The sequence below is a fragment of the Bactrocera latifrons genome, unplaced genomic scaffold, assembly GCF_001853355.1.
Source record: "Bactrocera latifrons isolate USDA-ARS-PBARC rearing strain unplaced genomic scaffold, ASM185335v1 scaffold_752, whole genome shotgun sequence".
Classification (NCBI taxonomy): Eukaryota; Metazoa; Arthropoda; class Insecta; order Diptera; family Tephritidae; genus Bactrocera; species Bactrocera latifrons.
In genome coordinates this window covers 52,724-58,353 of record NW_017537437.1, presented here as the reverse complement: position 1 = coordinate 58,353, position 5,630 = coordinate 52,724, and the positions used below count along the sequence as shown (strand labels likewise).

Here is a 5,630-nt window from a genome sequence, read left to right as displayed (position 1 = left end):
TTGATGGCCGTCCTGGACTTGGTTCGTCGGCCTTTGAATAATTTGTACCACTCAAAAAACTTGTTCGCGACAAACAATTTTCACCGAAGACCTTTTCCTGCATTATGAACATTTCCGCACCAGAAATTAGATTCCGGAAACACAAAATTCAATGGAACTTTATTTTTTGAACTATTTCAGTCCTCGTAAAAATTGTACAATGCACTTTATTTACCCCAGAAAGACGCGAATGTGTTTTCGCGCGAAATTAAAATTAAAAGGGTTACTTTTTTTCTTTTTTATCCATAGTAGTATATTATAGGGTGGGTCGATTCCGGACTTTTTTTGATTCTGGATTTCTAATAGTGCGGAAAAGTTGCCTTAGTATTTCCTGATTCCAATGCAACCTTTTGTTTTGAGATCGGATTGCATCTTCAAAACCAACTCCTGCCTTGAAATTTCGGAAATTCGCCTAAAATCGTGAAATTGTCTACATAGCGCCTGAAATACGCATCTCATGGCAAAATGTATAAAACAAAAGTTATTTGTCACGTCATTTGCTACCGAAATGTGATCATGGCCGTAGGACGAACCGTTCCTGAGATACGAGCGATAATGCGGCGCGCCATAGCGCAAGGTGGCTTGCGGCCACACTTCTTGACGTTGATTTCGCCAAGTGCTATCACTCACATTCATTCACTAACGCCAAAGGACACGTTCGGATAAATCTCCACACAAATATTTTTTCATCGAGTTCCTTCACTCTTGTCGTTGATTTCGCCGAGTGCTATCACTTATATTGTCTCAAGATGGTGATGATGAATTTTCTCTTTCATCCTCTAAAACCAAACAAAACACACTAGTATTAGAACACACTGCTTTAGCTGCCCAAAGATTTGGAGTAGATGATAGAGCAGCGGCTTGACTCTGTATATGGGCTATATTTTGACGACCGCAAAGATAATACACTTACACAAGTTAGCGAAGGTGAAACGTACTACCGCTACACTGTCAAAGAGCAACATATCTCTCTTATAGCCGAACCTGGTTGTCATTACTTTGGCCACGTCACTTCTCCTTCCGGGTCAGCTGATGATGAGACGCAAGCTATATGGCAACATTTACAAGACCATTCAGTTGATGTGGAACATCTAGAAGTTGTCGGTGCTGATGGCACCAACACGAACACAGGTTGGWAAGGTGGAATCATTCGGAAACTAGAAGAAAGAATAGGTAGGCCATTACAGTGGGTTGTTTGTCTTCTACATTTCAACGAACTTCCTTTTCGTGCTCTTTTCGAACACATAGATGGTGTCTCAAAGAGTCCAAATGCATTCTCTGGCGACATAGGTAAACTGCTCCCTGCTTGTGAGAAGTTGCCTGTTATCAAAGTTGAAAGTTTTCCTGCCAATTACCTTCTGAGGTTATTAATCCGACCCAACTTAGCACAGACCAAGCTTATCTCTATAAAATATCAGAAGCTGTTATTTCCGGTCAATGTTCCTCAGATTTAGCGTCGATGTATCCAGGTAGCATGTGCATCTCGCTGGCTCAAATGTGCAAATAGAATTCTGAGATTATATATTTCTACTGACAAACCAACAAAGGAAATAAAGATTTTGGTCAAGTACATACTTACAGTTTACTCAACTTTGTGGTTCCCAATAAGATTCAACAGTTCAATCAACACGAGCCCCAACTCTATGCTGCAATTCGAAGGTCGAGATACTTACCTGCTAAACTGCGCAAGGTTGTCGATTCATCCATTCAACAGAATGMWTTCTTTGCTCTTCCAGAAAACATTCTCCTTAGTATGATGACTGACGAACGGATAGAAATCAGAAAGTTGGCCCTTGACCGCCTTCTGGCAGCCAGAGAAGCAGTGTCTGTAAATCGAAAGGTTAGACGTAATAAAGTGCCAAAGCTGAATTTCAAAGCTATTAATTATTACAATATGATTAACTGGAAGACTTCACCACCAATTCTGTGTTCAGTTTCTAACGAAGAACTCATAAAAGGGCTGTCGGGTGACACTGCAGAGGTAGGGAAACTTAGTGAATTCCCCTCTCACACCGTGGCAGTCGAGAGAACCGTCAAACTGGTGACAGAGGCATCTTCTAAAGTTATTGGCCCTCAATCTCGTGATCGTTTTATACGCTCTACACTGAAATCCAGGCAACAAGTGCCAAAGTTTAGTACAAAATCTGATTTATCAGTAAATTTGACACAGATTCAGACTAAAACAAGCTTGACATATGGTTGGTTGGTTGGGTTGGGCTTGGGAGGAACCCGAAGAGCAGCCGCCTCCACGCGGTGGGTTCTGGGTGACCAATACAGATTAGCTGAGAGCTGCAACAATTTTCACCTTGCGCAGTGGCGCGCCGCATATTTGCTCGTATCTCGGGAACGGTTCGTCCTACGGTCATGATCACATACCATTTCGGTAGCAAATGACGTGACAAATAACTTTTCTTTTACACATCTTGCCATGAGATGCGTATTTCAGGCGCTAGGTAGACAATTTCACGACTTTAGGCGAATTTCCAAAATTTCAAGGCAGGAGTTGGGGTTGAAGATGCAATCCGATCTCAAAACAAAAAGTTGCATTGGAATCAGGAAGTACTAAGGCAACTTTTCCGCACTATTAGAAATCCCGAATCGAGAAAAGTCCGGAATCGACCCACCCTAGTATATAATACTATATATCATAAAATACATTATAACCACAAAGAAAAATTTGAGCGGAACGCATTTCCTTAATTTCGATTAGCAAACATAGGTTCATGTCAAGTTTCGGGAAGATTTCTCGCAAAATTAAAAGGCTTTTGCGACAAACACCTATTCCGTCGATCAGTTTGAACATGCTACGGAGCTCCAATATCGACGGTACTGACAGAGAGCACTTTAGCATTAAAATTAAAATACTGTAAACTAATTTTGCTACCAAAGCTGCAAACAAAGCAGTTTTGCCATAGCCGCACTCAGAGCACTTAGAGTATTGAGATCAAAATCATGATACAAGGGAGTAGGGAAAGAGCCATTCACAGTCCTTAACCTACCCCCCAAGTGTACGTTCACAATAAAAACATCATGGCCACCACTGGTGAATAAGGGTGGCGAGAGGTCAAAACGGGTGGCAGAAAGCGAAAATGCTATAATATTAAATAAATTTATACTATCATATTTGTATATTTATAAATACTACTATTATCAAAAAAATTAATTATACATTCATGATATAGATAAATATGCTATATATTTTTAAACGTTAATTTATTCATGGACAAATTGGAAATTATATTTATTTGATAATGAGTGGACCATAAGAGATAAGTATTGTGGATAAGTTTGGTATTACATATAATAATAATTCGTCTGAACAGTAAAACATTTTTTTGTTATATGATAAAACAAGGGATAATTATAATAGCCATGTTTCCTATATTTTGAGTATAAAGTTTTGTAATTACAAACTACATACACGTTTTATGTGTCGTAATTTAGCTATACGTTAGCGGCCAGGAATCCTACTCATTCCCAAATTAAGTATTTAATCATCCTAACAGATTTACCATATTATTTTTTGGTAGTTCTGTGCTAAGTTACTAAATAAAAAGGATTCTTAAAAAATTAATTTTTTGAATTTGCAATATCTATATAGTAGTAAAAAGTAGTTTAGATTAGCTTACGCAACACTATTTTGTCATGCTCAATAGAAATACTGGCATAATATTTGAAAAATAAAATAAATGTTCGAAATATATGCCATTTGACATTATCCTTATCGACAATAACTTGTTTAACTCATATAAAAATACAACTCAAATTCCTTAATTTTTAATAATGGTTCCTTATTAAGTAAACTACATCTATTTGTTTTTTAAAGTTTGATTATCAATTTCCACATCGTTCATAATCGACCATAATTCACTGGATGTAAAGACGAATTGTAATTCGCGTAGATGCAAAGGTTTCTTTTCAAATCGCTGCTTCGCCACCAACGCCACCAACTTTCATTTGATGAGTGTTGTTTATTATTTGCTTGGTTGTTGTTGTTAGCATTGTTGCCATTATAGTATAGTAGTTTTATGCAAACATACGTAGTTCTTCCTGATGTTCTACCGGTTTTGGTGAAGCTGGTTCGTCCCACTCTCCCAATTCGGCATCATAATATTGCGCAGCACGATATGGTCACAATTCCCATGGTACTTTCTCATCCATGGAGGTCAATTGTACACCAAAATCCTCCAACCACAGTATGTCGGAGGGAACGACGTCGATAATACATTCGCGGTCGACAAGTTCCATATATAGCTCACCAATAGGTTTTCTATGAGAGATTAGCTCAGTGAACTTGGCTTTCAATGGGAAGGAAGGATCGCAATGCGTGTCTTAACGACGGTATCCCCACCATTTTTCATCTTTGCGCATAACACAATTCGCTCAACTGGTAACGTTTTGGTCTGCAAGTGTTGAGTGCTTAGCATATTAGAAAGTATGTAAATTAAATTTAGCTCAAAACCTACCCAACGGCTTGATAAACCTGACCAACGGTATCGGGATCCTTGGCGCAATTGACAATAGCTTATGCAACATACGACACAAAAACCAGTTGTTTTACAGTACATTCGCCCGCAAAACAGAGTGACATGGCACGGAACTGTGGGCATAGTATCGTAGGAAACGATCTTCCGAACCATAGATATCAGCTGGCCTCTGGGAATTCATCGCGAACAGCACATTAACCTTAGCTGCCACCCTCAAACACAAAGCTATTTGATTCGGGACTAGCGTTTAAAGTAGAAAAATTAATCAAACGTTCTACACCAGCCCCTATGCTGATTTAAAAAAAAATCAAATAGCTGGTATATACATGAAATAAATTTTAGTTTTAGCTTACCTAACAATGCGACGTACACGTGCTCGTGGCACGTCATTGAATTTAAAATTTTATCTCGAACTCACGACCAACTAAGTTGATACCTACATTTGAGTACTTCACAGCATCACGTTTGGCTTTTTCATCTCTTAAATCATAAAATTGGAACAGCACCTGACTTATTACGCAGCAATATTAACGAGGCCATGTTTATTTATTTCGTACTTTTATTGGAATAAAATTACAATCGATCTGTTATTTATCCTCCCAAGGAAAATTTGCAAACACTTCTTAAAATAACTAAATAAACCATCGTAAAGGATTTTACCATGAAATAAACTCAAACAAATTGTCTTGCAAAATACTCCTTTACGATGGCAAAAACATAAATATGGCTGTGAATGAGCATTTTCTATACCCCACTATTCGGCATGGTTGTTTATTTTTGTACGTAACATTTCTCTGTGGTGAACATTTACTACCTTCCCATAGTTAATAAGAAGCATAAATAAAAAACTATATTTTTCATATATTTGCTATTTAGAGAACAATATCTTCTTTAAGAATATATGTTAAAATAAAACGATTTTATTTTGAAAATATTTTAAAGTTTTATACATAACCAATATATTTGGGACAGCTTTTCCATAAATTTCAAGAAAAGAACACAATACAACCATTTCCGCCCGGACTCCCCTTGACGTTTCTACAGTGGCACCTCTCAGCTGTGCCTTTGTTTACATACCATCAGATGATAGTTACTTTACTAATC

The 5,630-nt window shown here is 37.7% G+C and overlaps 1 pseudogene; it reads right to left on the bottom strand.

Moving 5' to 3' along the window:
• Positions 1-4,065: 4,065 nt before the first annotated feature.
• LOC108976362 lies at positions 4,066-5,291 on the bottom strand (annotated as a pseudogene).
• Between the last annotated feature and the right edge of the window lie 339 nt (positions 5,292-5,630).